General features: G+C 43.3%; 1 pseudogene; it reads right to left on the reverse strand.

The window, feature by feature from the left end:
- Window positions 1–233: 233 nt before the first annotated feature.
- On the reverse strand, window positions 234–20,714 carry LOC121460036 (annotated as a pseudogene).
- Window positions 20,715–21,007: the final 293 nt, after the last annotated feature.

Here is a 21,007-nt window from a genome sequence, read left to right on the forward strand (position 1 = left end):
TGCTTTGACCTAATGAAGAAGAGCCAGACTCTCACTCCAGAGATGGTGATGACCAGGTCTAACCCTGACCACATACTTTAGTCCTGGTCACCTATGGCTAGGCGACGTGAGCTGGTGAGGGAAGAGGGGGTCGCTTTTCATCTATTACCTCCTCATTTATATTTTATTTCAAATGTACTTTCAGTGCCTCAGATACAATTTAATGTTAAATCTTAAAAGCCCCTGAAACAGAATTATCCCTTATTTTTAAGTGTCCTCATTTTCTTATAGTTTCCCTCAATTTCCCATTTAACCCTGACTTTAGAGTCCACAGACTTCATCAGACCATCTGTGCTCATGGACTTGGGCCTTTCTAGAGGGAAGCGTAGGGCTCTGCTCTGGATTGAGTTGTACCAGCACACCCAGTACCCTCGGCCCTCTGATCAGGACTCTGTAATAATTCATCTCCATCACACCATAGGACAGGAGCAGCACCCCACCGTGAGCATCTATGCTGGGCCAAGGATTCTTGGCCTTCCCTTGCTCCAAGAGGATATTGGGCACAATCTTGTATAGTTGAACAAGCAGCTTTAGCATGGGGTCATTAGGCAGATGTTTCAGAGCAACCTCTGTCTGGCAGGAATATCATGGATCAGTCTTCCTTAGTACTGTATGATCATATCCTGGGACAACTTGTCCTTAGTTGATGTATTCCAGATGTAGTCTCATAACTTCTCTTTGACGCATCTTTGCCAACTTCCTTCTGTAGCTGTGTTAGCCAGACAAGCACTTCCTGATTTGCTAGTCCACGTAGAGGTCCTGGCTGCCCATTCGTGGTTGCTGCAAAGGACAGGTAAGGGTCTGAGATGGCACTGCCTACACTAACATTAACATCCTCACGATCACTGTGCACGCTGAGGTACAAACGTTTAAGTTCAGTGGACTGAGCATCAGTATAACCTCGCATGCTGGTAAGAATGTGGGACCAGTCCAGTTTAGAGCCATTGGCACCAGTGCTGCTGCCGTTGTGGTAAAGAGTCCAGTTGGCTTTTGCTGCAACACAAGATGGCATTAAACTCAGGTCTATACAGTCTTCATAAATCAACTCCCAATTTAGCTCTGTTAATTCGCTCTGCCTATGCCCAGGCAAAGTCACTTTTACTGTTGAGGGCTGTGATGGCTGCACTGAGCCAAGACATGGGGTCCAGATTAGTAGGAAAGTTGTCTAGCATGGTGACCACAGGAGCAGGCAGATCTTCCATTTTTGCCCATTCTTGTAAGAGCCAAGATACCTGGTCCACTGTTGACATCTATCTAGTTACCAGCAGTCAAAATAAGCCCTCACGTAGGTGTTCTTTCTCACCCTTAGCCTGAGGCAGCAGTTTCTGGCATTCAGGGATGCTACGGCCTCTGAAACGGATGCCCTCGGGATCAAGAACTGATGTTTCCCATACAAGTCCTTTCCAGCCTCTCATATTACCTTGCATCATGACCTCAGTGATCTGGCCCACCACTGTCTTTCCATGTTGCTGTCTGAGGCTTTCATTCTGGCCTGCTCCTTAGACATCAGCACTGAAGAAGCACTGGTGTGCCGGGCAATAAGGGCAAGGCAGGATGCATTCGTTCTTGGATCCCTAGAGTGAGGCTCCCTCGTTAAATAGAGCCAAGGTGGGTGAACTCCCGGACCTAGCAGGAAGTGAATGGAGCGGGAGAGCCATGGCTAGAACAGAAGAGGCCCCCACTGTAATGAAGACTATGCCAACCAGTCATGGATAGGGTTGAAAGTTCTTTGTTTTTTATAATTAATTATTTTGAATTGCAAAACAAAGTTCTTTGCTTAAATGAAAATAAAAAATATAAAATATTTTTTATTCCTGAAGTTATAAAAAAGATACAGTGATATATAAGAACATTTAAAATATAGACAAAGAAGAAAATAAAATTTCTTCATAACCTTATCACTGAGAAATAAGCACAGCAAATAACATTTAAATTATTTCCCTTTCTCTTTTCCTTTTGTTCTACAGTGTGTTTTTTTTTTGTTTTTTAGTTTTTGTTTGTTTGTTTGACAGGATACTAGTGTATGGCCAGGTTGACCTAGGCTTTGGGATCCTCTTGTCTCAGCTTCTCAAGGGCTGAGATTAAAAGTATGTACCATTGTACCAAGAATTTTTTTATTTAAGAAAATACCTTTTTTTGGTATTTATTTATTTATTAAAGATTTCTGTCTCTTCCCTGCCACTGCCTTCCATATCCCTCCCCGTCCCCCAATCAACTCCCCCTCTCTCATCAGCCTGAAGAGCAGACCAGGTTTCCTGCCCTGTGGGAAGTCCAAGGACCTCCCACCTCCTTCCAGGTCTAGTAAGGTGAACATCCAAACTGCCTAGGCTCCCACAAAGCCAGTATGTGCAGTAGGATCAAAACTCAGTGCCATTGTTCTTGACTTCTCAGCAGTCCTCATTGTCTGCTATGTTCAGCGAGTCCGGTTTTATCCCATGCTTTTTCAGACCCAGGACAGCTGGCCTTGGTGAGTTCCCGAAAGAACATCCCCATTGTCTCAGTGTGTGGGTGCACCCCTTGCGGTCCTGAGTTCCTTGCTCGTGCTCTCTCTCCTTCTGTTCCTGAAATAGAAAACACTATCCTGAGTGAGGTAAGCCAGACCCAAAAAGAGGAACATGGGATGTACTCACTCATATTTGGTTTCTAGCCATAAATAAAGGACATTGAGCCTATAATTCGTGATCCTAGAGAAGCTAAATAAGAAGGTGAACCCAAAGACAAACATATAGTCATCCTCCTGGATATTAACCTTCATCAGGCGATGAAAGGAGACAGAAACAGAGTCCCACATTGGAGCACCAGAAAATATCTTTTTTAATGCATACGTTTGTGGGGAAAAAACATAGGCCAAATCTTTTGTGATTGATACATTTTTGTGTTATGCACAGAATTTCTCCAGAGAAGAGATTATCATTCCTGAGAAGTTGCATGAACCATTTTGTGATGGTCTAGATGAAATGGAGACCACCAGTCACTGATCCTCTAGATGCGGGTCAGTAAAGAATGTACAGACCTGTAGCTAGACTTTTCTTCTCCTGATATAAAAGGGGAAAAGGATTGTGTGACCGTTTACTTTCTCCATAAAATGTCTTCCTAAGAATAGCTAGGCAGAAAGAAGTTAGGCGGGTGTTGTAAAAAGGAGCAGCGGGGCTGCGTCCCCAGCACTCCGGCCGCCTGGCTAGCTTATGCCCCGAAATAACAACACACAAATTGTATTCATTTAAATACTGCTTGGCCCTTTAGCTCTAGCCCTTACTGGCTAATTCTGATATCCTGATCAACCCATCTCTAATAATCTGTGAGCACCAGTCTTACCGGGAAGGTTCTAGCCTACGTCCATCCTGGGTCAGAGCTTCATCGCGTGTGTCTGCCCAGGAGCGGGGAGCATGGCGTCTCTCTGAGGCCTCTGCTCCCGAGAGGAGAGCTGTCGAGTCTGAGCTCACTTCCTCTTCCTCCCAGCATTCTGTTCTGTTTTCTCCACCCACCTGTGTTCTAACCTATGAGGGCCAGCCAAGCAGTTTCTTTATTTTTTTTTTTTAACCAATGACCTTCCTCCATCAGGCGGGCCTTCCAAGCTCAGAGAACATAAGGGGAGATGAATCTAGGTGTGGAGTTTGGGGGGGGGGATGGATATATATACCAAAGAGAGGAAACAGGAGGTGCAAGATGGAAGAGAGGTAAAAATCATGAGCCAAAACAAAGATTAATATAAATGGGTTAATTTAAGTTATAAGAGCTAGTGGGATAAGCCTAAGCTATAGGCTGAGCTTTCATAATTAATAAGTCTCTGTCTTTTTTTGTGGTCTGGTGGCCCAAAGAAAAATCCATCCATGTAAATCCTTGGAGTGGATCTGCTGTAGCTCTTCCCCCACATCAAAACTCATAAATTTGACATAATTTTATCCAAAAAAAGTTGCTTTTTTTTTCAAGTTAAAAGGATGAGTCAATACTTTTTATATTCAGGATATTTTTAATGCTAAGTATGCTCTAAATTATTTTTCTAGATGTCCTTTGAATGGGAGAGGCCTCTACTAAATTGGAGAAGGCTTGGGGAATGTTTACTGAGATTGATAAAGGAATTACATTCCCTGAGAACCAACATGGTACTGTATTGTAATTTTATTCCAGAGACACATCTGAATGCCCACTGGGAAGTCAACATAGTTGTTGATTGGTCACTGCATTGGCAGAAGCTGGGTAACCAAATTGGTAGACTGTAACGCCTAACACATGCTTCTCAGTATGTTGCAGACTCTTGTCATGGTTTAATCTCACAGCAAGCCAACGATGTAGGTCTTATCTCTCTCTTTGTTTTTCAATGGTAAGAACAGGTGCCTAAAGATTCCATGGCTTTCTTAAAATCCAATAGTTGGTGGCAGAGCAACCAGTCTAGCTAGTTGAGCGATATGTTCAAAACTTCGCCTGGCTCTTCTCACCAAGCCAGGCGAAGGCTGAGAGATGTGCATGCTTGTCCTCTCTTCACTCTCTTTCTGAGTGGCTGTCAACGCCAGATATGCCATCCATCCCTGGATGCTACCCATGTCCACTGAGCACCTATGCAGTAGGTAGTGTATACAGATGGCCATACTCAATCCATCCCCCACTGTGACTGTCAGCACATATGACTTCTATTTCCCCTGTTTTAATTCACATCTGTCTTCTCAGATTTTTAAAAAAACTTTTATTGTTAATTATATCAAGCATTCTGATCCCACTTATCTCCTTGTCCCCTCAAATTGGCCTCTGCCCTTGCCACCCCCAAAGATCAAAACCAAATTAAAAAAAAAAAGCAAACCAGAGAGAGGGAGGGTGGGAGAGAAAGAGAGAGAGAGAGAGAGAGAGAGAGAGAGAGAGAGAGAATCTTGTCCTGGAAGTTGTAGCTGCTCTCATACCCACAGGACTAACTTGCCTGTGTCCCAGGGTCAGCTCTTGTGTGCTGCCCAGATGGAGTGCACAGCCTGTTCTCTTGTGTGCTGCAGCCACTGAGGGTCAAGGCAAGCTCTCCCACTCTTGTAACACTGCTGCAGGTGGCAATGGATGAGGGGGGAGGGCATCTTTCTCTCGCCCAGGCCACCACATGGCCAACAAGGAGGGGAGGGGTCAGCTCTGCTGCTCCCACCCGCAGGGTTGGTTCACCTCTCACAGCACATAGAATGCTGCATACCTGGGACTTCTGAACCGAGGCCTGGAGAGCATTGCAAGGGTTTGTTTCTTTCCTCTTGGAACATTCCTTCTCCAGACCCCGTTGCCTGATGGGAGGAAACGGGAACAGGTATGGGAAGGTAGCCTTAGTCAGGCTACCAAGCAGTAAGATAAGTTCATGTTGGACCTTCCAGCTATCAAATTATTCCAGCCAATTTCTATATGAAACAGAAGGATCAAGTGCTAAAACCAAAGAATCATGAACACTAATACAAAATTTGTGCAACTAAGGTTGGGGTTAGGATTAGCAATTTATTGTGAGTTCTGGGGATTAGAACTCTGGTCCTCGTGCTTGCACTTTAACCACAGAGCCGTCTCCTCAGCTTTCATTAATATTTTTATTTCTCACTTTGCCTAGACAAGGAGCCCTAATTATACTTAGGAGCAGCCATAGACTGGTTGTTGTTATTATTTACTAACATTAAACTGAAGGTAAGAAGTTGAACCATTTTTGCACGAGTGTAATTTAGCTCATATCTGTCTAAGAACAGATAGTTGGCCTTGCACAGCTCTTTGCCTTATCATAGGCTTATACTAGAGGTCTTGCTATAATGACCTACTTAAAACATTATTATAAACCAGCATCACATCACTGTTATATGACTTTGCCTGGGGAGACATAAACAATGTCTATTTCAATACTGAGAAGGCATCAGTGAGAGAAAAAAGCAATAATTTCATCCTAGCCTAGTTTGGTTTTTAAAAAAAGTTTTAGTCCTACTTAAAGAAGTATGGATGAGAGGGGTTACTTAGAAGGCTATGGGTGACCCTCAAACAGCAGAATCACTGAAAGTCCTGCCCGACAGAGATACATATTGCATCATAGGCAGCTTCCAAAGCTGAGTGAACTTGGATTTTCCCCTCAGTGAACCTTCTACTTTCCATATAATCCAGCACTGCCCTAGACTGCACATGACTGGATCAGAATCACATACAGCCTGAGCCAATGAGTAGTGGGAATCTCAGGTTAAGATCTAAAGACGCTCTCCATCCCTTCCTATGAAAAACTATAACTGGCTCTATCTTCTGAGGGTCTCCTGTAATAATCACAGTTGCTCTGATTTCAAGATAGGAGAGAGCCATGGAATGCCCGGTACTCAAGATGGGAAAAAGCCATGGCATGCCCGGTACTCAAGATGGGAAAGAGCCATGGCATGCCCGGTACTCAAGATGGGAAAGAGCCATGGCATGCCCGGTACTCAAGATGGGAAAGAGCCATGGCATGCCCGGTACTCAAGATGGGAAAGAGCCAATGGCATGCCCGGTACTCAAGATGGGAAAGAGCCATGGCATGCTCGGTTCTCAAGATGGGAAAGAGCCATGGCATGCCCGGTACTCAAGATGGGAAAGAGCCATGGCATGCCCGGTACTCAAGATGGGAAAGAGCCATGGCATGCCCGGTTCTCAAGATGGGAAAGAGCCATGGCATGCCCGGTACTCAAGATGGGAAAGAGCCATGGCATGCCCGGTACTCAAGATGGGAAAGAGCCATGGCATGCCCGGTACTCAAGATGGGAAAGAGCCATGGCATGCCCGGTACTCAAGATGGGAAAGAGCCATGGCATGCCCGGTACTCAAGATGGGAAAGAGCCATGGCATGCCCGGTACTCAAGATGGGAAAGAGCCATGGCATGCCCGGTACTCAAGATGGGAAAGAGCCATGGCATGCCCGGTACTCAAGATGGGAAAGAGCCATGGCATGCCCGGTACTCAAGATGGGAAAGAGCCATGGCATGCCCGGTACTCAAGATGGGAAAGAGCCATGGCATGCCCGGTATTCATTGTTGTTATTATTGTTTTGTTTTCCTCACCGCTGATATCAAATCTCTGACAGAGAAAACTTAGGGAAGGATTTATTGGGAAGACATTAAAGCAGAACTATGGGACATTTTATATGCATTCAGGAAGGTACAGAAAATAGAAATGGACTATCAAACCAAGACCCATCTCACGCTGGCACCAAATATTCAATCACTTGAGCCTATTGGAGACATTTCACATTCAAACCCCAACATTATGCCCCTGACCCCCCTGGGCTCATGGCTGTCTCATGAGGCGACATGCTTTCAGTTCAGCTTCAAAAGTGCCATCATGTTTAATAACATCAACACCGTTTCAAGGTATGAAGTTTCTTCTAAAAAACTTAAGACCACCTTTTAATCACGAATCCCTATAAAATCAAAAATCAAGATTCCAGTTTGTAATGGTTAAGTTAGCTTTTCTATTAGTTAGCTTTCTATTGTTGTGATGAATGCCATGACTAAGAGAAACTTGGGGAGGAAGTGTTTATTTCATCTTACACATCTAAGTAAGAGTCCATCACTGAATAAAAGTCAGGGCAGTAACCTGGAGGCAGGAACTGGAGCAGAGGCCATTGAGGAGTGTTGCTTACTAGTTTGCTCATGGTTGTCTCGGCCTGCTTCCTCACACCATCCAGGATCACCTGCCCAGAGGTGGCATCCGAAGCTGGGCTCTCTCACATCAATAATCAATGAAGAAGATGCCCTACAGATTTGCCTACAGGCCAATACAATGGAAGAATTCTCGATTATAATTTCTTTTCCCCAGATGATTCTTGCTTGTGTCAAGGTGACATAAAAACTAGTCAGCACAATATCATTAGACAAACTATCCATTCCAAGAAGAAGGAATGGAGACATAGCCAGGAAAGTTTGGTTTAAAACGATGCCAAAACTCAGCAGAACAAGTACCAGGTCCTGGAGCTCCATGCATACATAAAGAGCTCATGGTGGAACAGTCTGGGCTCCAAAGGGCATGGGTAGCCCAGCCTCCAGCTCTGTAAACTTCAGAACAGATAGCCTCTCTTTGGGCCGGCTCCAGTCTGTGACAGCAGTGTTTCTTAGTGGACATTCTGTGATCTCTACATCTCCATCATCTTCGGGTCTCCATTGAAATGGTGACTTTACCGCATCAAAAAATAGCCTCTCAGTAACTCCAATATCGCCATATATTACCTAGTTTCAGTGGCTCTCTGGAACTGTGGCACAAACTCAATGACCCCCTTGATCTTGCATCTTTTGTGTTTGCAAAGCCAGGGCTGTTGAAGGAGGCAGCATGGCCGCTTGTTCATTTCCCAGCCGCCTAGACCCCCAAAATAATCACACAGGAACTGTATTAATTCAGTCACTACTTGGCCAATTAGCTCTAACTTCCTATTGGCTAACTCTTACATATTAATTTAACCCATGAATTTAGGCCATGAAGCTAATACACATAGCTTCTATTAATCTGTGTGTCGCCACATGGCTGTGGTCTACCAGGTAAACTTTCAGCATCTGTTTCTGGCTTCTCTCTGACTCTGCCCTTCCTTCTCCCAACATTCAGCCTAGCTTTCCACACCTAACTAAGTTCTGCCCTGCTATAGGTCCAAAACCGTTTTCTTTATTAATCAATGGTAATCACAGCATACAGAGGGCAATCCCACATTGCAGGACCTTCTCTGTTGGGAGCACACCATGAAGGCCCTTGTGCCCACAGATCTCCAGAAGTATCAGGAATCTTTAGCATACAGGATTGTCAAAGGAATGGACATAAAACCTGTTCCTCCACCCTCAAATCTAGGCATGGGAGGTGATTAATGACCCGGTGATCTGTACATCAGTTGGGCCAGGCCGTATCAAGCTCTTACAACCAAGACCGAGGTGGATAGGAATCTAAATGACCCATACAGCCAGGGGCTCCTCCAAGTTCCAACACCAGGATGAGAGGTGGCTAATAGGCCAAATCATCCCTTCATTATATGACAGAGAACAGGCTATGTCCTTGCCTAGGCCGTGAAGCTAATGCACATAGTGCATCTCTAGAATCCATCTTCTTAGAAGAAGTGAGATGTATCCTGACTTGAACCTCAATGTAATTATGCTTCTCTGTGCACCTGGGATTGATTGTTTTATACCAGGAAACTTTTTTCCCCAAAATTATACTGTTTTATAAGTTCTGGGAATAGATGCCTGGCACCAGACTCTCTAGAGGGTTTGATCCAGGTTGAAGAAGTCAACCAAGTTTTCATTCTTTCCTCTTCGTGGTCCATTTTCCTGTCTGACACCAGCAGAGAAACCCTCACTTGTGCATAACACTGACCAGTTCTGCTGCCAGAGTGATATGTGGCCAGGCCCCTTGTATTGCCTCAATGCCTTTCTCTCTCTCTCTCTCTCTCTCTCTCTCTCTCTCTTTCTTTCTTTCTTTTTCCCTTTGTTTTTTGAGACAGGGTTTCTCTGCTTCACTGTCCTTTAACTCACTTTATAGACCAGGTTGGTCTCAAACGTGGAGATCCATCTGCCTCTGCCTCCTGAGTATTGAATTAAAGGTATGGGCCACCAGCATTTCCACGGTTGTTTTCAAACAATGATTCCCTTCTGTGACATTCTCAGCTTCTTCTGTTCTGTCCTTTCAGATAAATTTGTGGTTTCCTAATATGGAGTCCTTGTCATGTGCTTCATGCCATCAGCATACTTTTCCTGTTAGCCCAGTGCTGAACCCAATGTTTTTCTTTTGTTGGTGTGGTGTGTTTTTTATATGTACATGTGTGTGCATGTGCATAGTGTATACCGCAGAACACATGTGGATGACAGAGGACAACTTTGTGAAATAGTTCTCTCCTTCTACTTTTACACAGGTTCTGAGTACTGAACTCAGAACTGCTGAACTTTACACTGTGAACACCTTTCTCTGCTGAGCTATTTCATCGGTCCCCACCTTAGTTTTTGAGGGAAGGATTTTTTTTTACTGACTCAGCTAGACTGCCTAGCCAGTGAGCCCCAGGGACTCATCTGCCTCTGCCAGCACTGTTTTTATAGATGTGTGCCCCTATGCTTGACTTTTAGGTGGGTATTGGGGGCACACACTCAGGTCCTCACGCTTCTATGCCTAGTTCTTTTCTGAATGAGCCATCTTTTCAGCCCTATTAACAATGCTAATCTCATTAACAGGTGCAGCTCCTTTGTAGCCACCTTCTCTGCAGTGTAAAACTCTTTCCTTTCACTGCAAAATCTCTTTTCTTTTCATTACACTTGTGGATCTCTCTCACTCTGGACCTGGGGAAGAGCAGTAATAAGCAGTAATTATGACAACAGCTTCAGTGCTCAACAATCTGATCTGTTACTTTTTAATTCAGCCTCAACTTTACAGGGCATGGAGAGAACGCTGCTAGATTCTCTGCGAGAACGTGACATAAGTGGCTGCTAGTCCCGTTCCTGCTAGCATCTTTATTCTCCTCTCTATTCCCACACTGTGATAAGACTGCCCTATTAGACTCAGCTTACAGTGTTCCAAGGCTCCTAGTGCACAGTGCCCAATGTGTTGGGAGCAGTGAAACCCCAGATCCTGAATTTCTTGTAAACAACTGATTTTCCTTTGATCTGAGTGCCTACAGCTGCTCTGAGCACAAGACCCTGAGTTCCTGATGGCAGGAGAGTGGTTTCTGGTGGGTTTGGCTGGGGTATGGCTGTCCCTATATAAGGTGCCCCTGAACACAATAAAGGGGACATTCTTGGGGCATTCTGGCATCAAGGATGACCCATCTCTCTCTCTCTCTGTTTCTGTGTTTCAATCTCCAGCCCCTTGCCCCGTTCACGAACTGTATTGTGGTGCATAGCACACAGACGAGGATTCCTGAGCCGCACCAATGCTTCCACCACCCCGCCTTCCGGGCCTCTGCTTTCTTATCTGAAGGCCTGCCGACAGCAGCCCATCTTCTTCCAGCTGGTACCACCGTAAGGGCCACCTTTAGCAGGAGCCAGGTGTTCATGAGCCTATGGAGAACATTTCACATTCAGCCATACCAAATCATCACCCTGAATTTTGTATTTGTTTTGTTTTAAGGCAGAATCTTTTTGTATATCCCAGGCTGGCCTCAATCTAAACCTCTGAAACCCAAATTCAATGTTTTCTTTTATAGGCTGCTTTGGTCATGGTGTTTTATGACAAAAATAGAAAAGTAATGAAGACACGACATGCCATTCTTAAATGCCATTCATTGCAATTCTTCTAATACTGGATGTATTTGGACGCCCCCTCCACACACACCAAACCAATTGGGTGTTCTGTAATTGAACCTAATTGTGACATGTCTACCTAGAGACAGTGTCAGATCCCATGAGTTGAGGGTTCAACCCCTTTTCTTCATTCAGATCTTACTGGAAGTCGTATGTTGTTACCAATGCATCTGGCTGGCTGGCTGTGGTTCAGGGTCTCCATGACCTCCTCTTTCTGGTGGATTATTTTGCTAGAGTGGCTTTTTATTAAGAGACACAATGGGATGCAGATGAACAGCCATGAGGAGATCCACAAGACAGGTCTGAAGGATTTCTGAGACCAGGAGATTTTATCTCCACAGAGTTTGGGGTGTGTCTGCCACTCTCCTGGCAGGGAACATGTTTCCCAATTCAGAATCTATGGATCAGGAATGTTTGGGTTTGTTTTTGTTGTTGTTGTTTTTCCAAAGAGACTTCATCACATAGCATGACTGATTACTAATTCAAGTTACAGTTTTTCTCCTTTCTCTGGAAAGTGTGTGTGTGTGTTGTGTGTGTGTGTTGTGTGTGTGTATTGTGTGTGTTGTGTGTGTGTTGTGTGTGTGTGTTGTGTGTGTGTTGTGTGTGTGTTGTGTGTGTGTTTTGTGTGTGTGTGTTGTGTGTTGTATGTGTGTGTGTTGTGTGTGTGTTGTGTGTTGTGTGTGTGTGTTGTGTGTGTTGTGTGTGTGTTGTGTGTTGTGTGTGTGTGTGTGTTGTGTGTTGTGCGAAGGCTTTTGATTGTAGCTCATTTCTGGAGAACTGCTCTATCCAGTCTCATCTAGAGTCACCTCAGCAGAAATCAATGTGTTCCTGCCAAATCTATGGATTTGAGCACTCCCATCTCTCAGGAAATTATAAAAGTTTTAGAAGTTTTAAGTTCGGAATAAAGGTCAAAGGGGAACTATTCGAGGGAAAGATATTCTGCCTCAGTCTCCAGGAAGTTTCAAGGGCTTTAGGAGCTCTGGGACAGGAACCAGAGGCACAGACTAACATACAAAGTTATTACTATTTTCACTTCACCCATTGCAGTCAGCCCTGTTTTACTCAAATTCTAGGCAATCACTGATCTTTCTGTTTTCATGATAGATTAGTTTTGTCTTTTTCTAGAATCTCATATGGATGGAATCATATAATATGCATCTATTTGTGTTTGGATTATTGTGTTTGTAAGATCTGTGAATACACACACACGCACACACACACACACACACACACACTAGTGGTTCTCAACCTATGGGTCACAATCCCTTTGGGGGTTGACCAACCCATTCACAGGGGTAGCCTAAGACCATCAGAAAACACAGATATTTACATTATGATTCATAACAGTAGCAAAATTACAGTTATGAAGTAGCAATAAAAATAATTTTATGTTTGGGGTTCATCACAATAAGAGGAAGTGTATTAAAGGGTCACGCCACTGGGAAGGCTGAGAACCACTGTAATAGACCATTAATTTTCTTAGTTGCTGAGTTTCCAATTGGCTAAATTTACCACACCTATTTATCTGTTCTACTGTTGATAGACCCTATGTTGTTTTCTGCTTGACCAAGGAGGGACAGTGCTGCTGTAGATATTCGTATATATACTGTCTCAATATGGAAATCCTTTCTCTTGAATAAATACTGAGGACTGAAAATGTTGGGCCTGCTGCTATTTCAGAGCTTTAGAAGAATGTGTGCAGCTGTCCCGCAATGCTTTATCCTCATTCATTTCATCACAACTGTTTCTTTACCATGCGCTTAAAAGAGCTCAGAGAAAAAGAAAGGGCTTAACAATGGGAGACATAACTTTGTTTTTCTCTTTGGTGCTCTTCTTATTTGAAACACATTTGGCTCTCTTTTTCCTTTCTGAGAGAGACGGATATCTGGGAGAAACAAAAATAGTTATCTGATCCTGAAGCAAGAGGAAGAGAAGAGTATGTTAATGGCTTTCTAGGCTAATGGATGAGTTTTTCCACTGAAGAAGTCCTTCTGTTTATTCCTTTACTCAGAGATTTGGATTCATCCTAGCTCAGCCTTAATGGCCCAATCCATGTCGACTTCTCAAAGCAGGGCCAACAATTATTCCATTTCCTTCACTCACCTTTCCTTTTGGCACTGGGTTGTTTATAGCCATCTATATTTTCCTGATTAGTTGGTAAGTATCTCCCTTTCTACACACGAGGAACCAAGACTCTTTTATCCCAGGCCTCACAGTAGAACTCGAAAGCATTTGCATGAATATGCAAATGAATAACTGGAGAACAGGATTGCCAAGCCAACAGTTGAGGTTCTAAGAGTGAAGTAAAAACCTGCATCTGTTTGTCATTTGCCATCTCCTCCAAAGGAGCAGGGCAGGCAGACTGAATCAACAAAGCTGAGATCATTAACTTATTATTGTAAAGAAAGCACCACTTTGGAAGACTCTTCGGCTCTTAGAAGCAAAGGGCCAAGGGCGGATAGGACTAGAGATTCAGATCTGGTTTGGGGCTTAAGGCTGACCTTTCTATGTGGAGAGTCAAATGGCAAAATTCATGAGCTAATGGCTTAGATGAGACACACACACTGAAAGTGGTGGCCTCTAGACGAAGTCATACTTTGATAAAATCTATCTTAGAGAACCATCTGTTGACCTAAGGAAGGGAGCTAGATTAATACTCCATTATTTGGGGGAAAAATACTCTACTAAGTGTCCAAGGAGTTCCTGAAGAAAATATACAAGTTATTTTCTGAATAAAATTTCTTAAAACTGTAAAGCCATATTGATAAACACTTAGTTCTTTAGTTGTCAGACTGAAGACAATTCATCAGTATTCAAACCCAGCTCCCCCAAACTGCGTAATTGCTGATATTCATTTTTAAATAGGAGAGCCTGTAGACATGATGGCACTACCAACTGTTGTACCCCCGTAGTCTCATAAAGGAAAAGAATAACATCTCAGTGGTGCATCCAAGAATCAAGATATTGAATTTGTTGGGTTTTTGTTTGTTTTTGAAATAAATATTTCACACGACCCCAGTTGATCTAGAACTCACTATATGTCAAAATTTAAGATTTCTACTGCTAGGAAGAGACTCCATGACCATGGTATCTCTTATAAAGGGAGACATTTAATTGAGGCTGGCTTACAATTCAGAGGTGCAGTTCATTATCATCATGGCGGGAGGCATGGCAGCATGCAGGCAGACATGATGCTGGAGAGGTGGCTGAGAGTTCTACTTCTTGGTCCTCAAATTACAGAAAGTGAACTGTGTCCCACACTGGGCATAGCTTGAGCATTTGAGATCTCAAAGCCTGCCTCCACAGTGACACACTTCCTCCAACAAGGCCATACCTCCCAATAGTGCCATTCCCTACAGGTAAAATATTCAAGCACGAGTCTATGGGGGCCATATTTATTCAACTACCACACTATATAAACCAATCTAGCCTCAAATTCACAGAGATCCACCTGCCTATGCTTCCCAAGAGCTGAAATCAAAAGCATGTACCACCATACCCTGTAGATACTTTTGTTTTTTAAGACAATATCTTGCCATGCGGTGGAGTAGCATGCATGATGGCGATTAATCCCATCACTTGGAAGACAGAGCTTGGTGGATCTCTGTGGGTTCAAGGCCAGCCTGATCTAAACAGTGAGTTCCAGAACAGCCAGGATTATACAGAGAAGCCCTGTATTGAGAAGAGAAAAAAATGGCTTTAGAAGAAAATGTCTTACTATGTAGCCCAAGGTCTCCTGGCATTTACCTTCCTCCTGCTTCCCAAGTTCTTGGAGACTTCAGTCACACGACACCTCATCTGGCAAGATGTGCGATGATGGGTTTTTATTCTTTCTTTGGCTTCAGGTTCTTAAAGATCATCGGCTAAAGACAAACCTTTGCCTCTCTACCCCCAAATCTTCTAGGAACAGAAATGTGAGGACATACGAATAGTGTGTAACCGTGACAACAGAAGTCTTTAAGTGAGCAGCAGTGGTTTCATCACAGTTAAGGCTGTCCAGGGGGTCAGCATAGCTCTTTTGTTGCCAGTGTAAGGACAGATGAGATCTTTTTTTTTTTAAAATATTTATTTATTTATTATGTATATAATATTCTGTCTGTGTGTATGCCTGCAGGCCAGAAGAGGGCACCAGACCTCATTACAGAGGGTTGTGAGCCACCATGTGGTTGCTGGGAATTGAACTCAGGACCTCCGGAAGAGCAGGCAACGCTCTTAACCACTGAGCCATCTCTCCAGCCCGACAGATGAGATCTTAACAGGACTTCCTGAACTTGGGAGACATCTCAGTCTAAGTTAAACAGGACTGGGGTCTTGAGACAAATAAAGGTAGAAAGAGTTACACAGGGACAGTTATGTAACAAAATAAACTTGTTTCCCCACCTGCTGGATGCCTAGCCACATTCACCTGGCTGACAGAGAACACGGAACCAGTCCATAAAGCATTCCAAAGCCTCTATTGCCTGCACACTATGCATGACTGGCAGTCAAGACTTGCCACACCAGTGTGGAAGGAAGCGTGCCGAGGCTTGTGCAATTTCTGACAGCACTCGTATGGTGAGTAGGGACATAGGAAACATTCTAATCACGGAAAATAAACATCTCACCTCCAAATGGCTACACTCCGGCAAACACCATGGAACAAAGACCGAGTATTGTGAACAGAGCCAAGAATTTCCCAAAAGAGAGGGTGGGGCTTGGCAAGGATTTTCTTCTCTTCCCTTGCATAATATCGTCATATCATCTGGGGGTAGTAGGTGTGGAAAGAAGCCTTTAGAAAGATGGTTGTGCCACAATTTATGGCTTCCCGCACCAACTAAATCTTTGTCGTATGATGTACAGCCCAGCAAGCATGGTTTCTCCTTCCTCTTTAAAACGTTTCCTTTTCTGTTCATAAAATATCTGGCCATAATACTTAAATTAAATAAATCTCCCAAGCACTGGGGACTTACTCTTTCTCCCCTCAACCCTTACTGCCCATGGCCCACTTAGATCTTTTCAAACCTTTGCTTCTGGTCTTTATATTCATTTGCTTGTATTCTCCTTGGATGTATCCACTTTAAATCCTGTGTGCCAACCCTCTACAGCCTTATGTAAGGATGTCACACCTCTGTAGGCCTCCTTCTGTTTCCCTTTCTCCCTGTTCTGATAGGTACCACACAGTTCCATAGCAGTTCTCATCTGAATTGCAACCCACAGAATCACATAAGGATGCCGGTTATCTTCCTTGTGCCTTGTCTTGTTTTGCTTTTCAGTTGCAGTTTTGTGTGCTTACCTTAGTTCTCCCCACCAAATCTTCCAAAACATCTAATATATCATATGATTTAATCTTTCCATTTTCTCCGATGTGGGCCTCCCTGCCAGGGCCCTCCACCTTCCTGCTTTCTTGTAGTTTTGAAGAATGTTGTGTGACTGTCCCTCCCTCATCTCCTATGAATTTCTTTTTCCTGGAATGTTATCTTCTATTTTCTTTTATTCTCACCTGCTATAGGATTATGTACTCATAGTTTTCATAAGAAAGAATACATGGGAAGCATTACCTTTCAATTTAAGGAAAAAGCATGTCTCCATATTTATACTCTGGCCATATATAGACTCCTGACTGAAATTCAGCAGCTCATCTCTCAGTATATTGTGTTGTGACTAGTCTAATCTTTTCTGACCATGTCACCTCTCTCTTTCCTTTTGGATGATTTTATAATATCCTCTTTATTTCAGCGAGCATCAAAATGCTAGTTACTCAGTAGACCTTTTGGATCTTGGCATGCTTGTCAACTACAGAAATGTTCTTTTATTGTTTCTTTGATGACTTCTTTCCCTCTCTCTTCTGTAACTATTGGAACTAACTATCATTTAGATCTTCAATTACCTCTACTATCTAAGGTGTTAATTTCTCTTTTGAGACTATTTTATCCATTAGGTTTTTTTAAACTCTGAGATTTCATCTATTTTTTTCCCCAAAACTTTTACTGATGCTTTAAAATTGGCCTTTCTTAACTTGCAGAGAGGGAGGGTAGAGATCTCTCGGTGGTTAAGAGCTCCTGTTGCCCTTGCAAAAGAGCTGGGTCCAGTTCTCAGCACCCACAGGGTACTTTACATGGTAGCTATAGCCATATGTGACTCTTGTTCTAGATGATCTGACACCATTTTCTGACCTCAGAGGGTACAAGGCATGCATATGGTTGTGACTCATACATTTGAAATGGATAAATATACAAAATTTTAAAGAATATAAGTTCTTGCATCTAAACTAATAGTTTCATAGTATTTCATTGTTTACTTTTTTTGTTGTTTTTGTGTTAACAAAATATAACTAATACATCGAACCTACAATGTCATTGCTGAATACAAGCTACACGAATAAGGTGAGTTAAGTAAAAACACATTAAGGTGTGAGGGTCTGAATGTGAAGGATCTCTCACAGGTTCATGTGCTAAAGGTTTGGTCCCCCAGCAAGAGGTGCTATTTGGGGAGGAAAGTAGGAGGTGAAACCTAATTGGAAAAGATAAGTAGGTCACCGGTAGTGCCCTGAAAAGATAAACATCTTGTTTCCTTCCGATTCATCCTCCCACACTCTGTCTCCCGTTCACAGGGAGGTGGGTCATTTTGCTTCACCAAATGCTCTTCTCATGATGTTCTGCCTCACGCTACACAGGCTGGAAGGCAACAGAGCTGAATGAAACCATGAGACAAGCTAAATTCTTCATCCTTTAAATTGTTTTGGTGGGTACTTTTGATTTCTTACTGAATTGGGAGTTCACTACTGAGCTCGACGAGCTGACCGCTGAGCTCCATGGACTCCCCTGTTCCTGCCACCCTCCTCACCAGTACTGGGGTTACAGAAACTTGTTGGATGCCTGACTTTTGCTTGGGTGTTGGTGATCCGAGCTTAGGTCCTCGTGCTTGTGTGGTAGGAATTTCATCAGTGGCACCATCTTCCCAGTCTGGAAAAATCTCAGAAAATCCTCATTGAGTCTATAAATCTGCTATAACTTTTAAATTACTGCATTCTCAGTGAGCACACTCACAACAGATTTTAATTTTCCTCTCATTTTAGGTCCTCTAGCCTGGGTGTAAGCAGATCTCAGGTAAGCTTTGAGACACAATATAGACAGGCTGGTACCCTGTGGTTGCTTTGCCCACTGTAGGAGCTACTAGGTATAGGGACTATTTGAGATGAAGTTCATTGTAATTAAACAAGATACTCAGTTTTGTGTTTATATCTCAAGTGCTTGTGAATCACATGCAGCTACTAGCTATAGTGCTAGAGACAAAAATGTAGGACATATTATCACCAAAAGTTTCACTGGTGACAAAACAGCACATAAAGCCAGCTTTGGTTACAAAGCCTACTTTGAATTGAAAAAAAAAACCTAAACATTTAAATACACCAAAATTAACTTTTTTCATGCATATATAATTGAATTGTAACACAAAAATAGATGAAAATAGATGCCATGACAGTCATGGCACAAACACAACCCCATCAGTTCCTCCTCTCCCCTCAAATTTAATAGAGACATTCCTTTTAAATTTTCCAAAAATGCTGTGTAAGTGGAATCATGTGATATGTAACCTAATTGATACACATCTGTTATTTCTAGAGGTATTTTGAAGACTTCTAGCATATTTTACATTGACTATCATATTGTATGTGCAGGGTCTTCCTTCCAGTGTTCAAATTTTGGTGACAGTCTACTGAGATATTAGAGTTCAGTTATGTGGAACAAAGGTACAATGTCTGTTATCTTTCCTTTTTTTCATTTCTATCTTCATGCTTTCTGTCCTATGTCACTATCCATAAATCACGTCCTGATGAAATGTCACATCACAGGATGGTATTAACAACCCCTTGTAAAATACTAACTGTAGTAAAATCAAAAGCAATGTGTCAGATCTTCTAAAAAGAAAGTTATAATGTCATAGCCAGCAAGCCCTTGAATCACTTAGTCCATGTGCTTGGGGGCAAATATTGCTGTTTTAGCACTTGGAATGATGATATGGGCCTCGAACCAGAGGCCCCGCAGGGCACCTGATGGCAGCAAGAAGAGCATCTGCCCCAGCAGAGAGACAACTGTGGAGCCAAGGAAGAAGGGGGCTGATTCTGTGCCCCTTGAGGCTTCAGGAACCAAACCACAGCTGGTATCTTCCAGACACTGAGGTTCCATCATCTGTTTATGGGAAACCACCCTCCCACCACTGACTGCTCCTTCGTGGAGTTTTCAAACAGCTGAGCCCACACAAATGACAGGCTGAAGTTAACGCTGTTTCTCTAATTGAGGGCTGTCAAAAATACCAACATGCAGGAGGTGGTGGGGCTCGGGTGTTTTGCACGCCAGGGTTGCTGGCTCTCATATGATACACTTAATCTGTCATGGCTCCAGAGTTGTCCTAGAGAATAAGAAGGTGGGTGAGGCTATAATTCCTCTAGGCTATCCTAACTCACGTGTTAGGTGCCATGAAACTGGCTAGAAAACAGGAAACAACAAAGATGCTCGGAGCCAAAAATAAAGCCCTGGTGCCATGTCAGGAAATTCTGAGGACACAGAGGGAGTCTTTTAATTAGGACTGCGCAGCCGTAACGCACCTACAGAGCAGACCTAGAATCTCTTGGCATGCGCTCCACTCCCTCCAGGTCTCAGGAACCAAAAAGTCACATCTGAGTGAGTAGGGGAAAAAACATTGTCTATGATAGTCCTACATGAACTTAAAAATATTAAGTTGATACAAAAAAGATCTATAAGACATAACTTTGCATGGCTGCATTTTGCTTGTGTGTGTGTGTGTGTGTGTGTGTGTGTGTGTGTACCATTTCATTTCCTATATTTGTAAACACACTTGCATGTCTAAGTGGTTCAGACTGCAGGGTAGTCCTGCTGGCAAGAGTGAAGTGAGGTGGTTGACGAGTTTGGTGACAAATTCCCATCATCCTAGTACAGGCATGGTGGAAGGCTCCTGTAATCCTAGAGTGGGCATGGCATGTCATGTTTGTAATCACAGACTGTGAGAAACTGAGGCAGAACTATTGAAAGCTCAAGACCAGTCTGGTCCACATATTGAAACCCTGTTTCTAAATGGTAGATCCCACAAGAACAGTGGAAATATTAGTTTAAATGGTATGTGGAATGCCTACTGGAATGCCCCTCCCCCAAACTCTGTAGCATAAGGAAGTTTAGTTAACCATGGCAGAAGTCACAGAGGGCTGACATGACAACAGAAGTGTGTGTTTTTCCTGGCTTTACTGAAGCTCAGGTGGCGGTTGAGGTCAGGGGTCCCCAGTTTCAAAAAGCTGCATTGCTCCTCTAAGTTTGCTGCTGCAGCAACAGACAAGTCTGAGGTCCCGAGAAGGCTTTGTTCTTCCATCCTCAGAGCACTGCACACATGTACACTGCCATGGCCGCGGTGTAGTGCACAGGCCGTCTGTGCTTCTTGGTGCAATGGTTTCACTTCGGAGGAGCCCATGATGCCAAAAGGTCTTCCAGCTCTGTGCCTTACCCCTCAGATCTTCTAATATTGAGGTTGTGGGGTTAGTGGTTCACTCAGGTGTCTTTCTGTCTTTACCCAAAATCCAGACACTGACATTTTTAATTTTGTGTTTCCAGAATGAGAATCCAAAGCTGCTAGGATTTGAGTCACTTATAGAAAAGCAGGCTTTTAGGACTTTAAGAAGCAGTATGAGTTAAAGACCAAAAATAATTAAACCTCACTTTGTTGCAGGGAACATTTTATCTTTCTCTTCATCTCTTTCTTCCACT

Source organism: Microtus oregoni, unplaced genomic scaffold, assembly GCF_018167655.1.
Source record: "Microtus oregoni isolate MIOR12 unplaced genomic scaffold, Mior012 000020F_ref0000438, whole genome shotgun sequence".
In the NCBI taxonomy this organism is placed as follows: Eukaryota; Metazoa; Chordata; class Mammalia; order Rodentia; family Cricetidae; genus Microtus; species Microtus oregoni.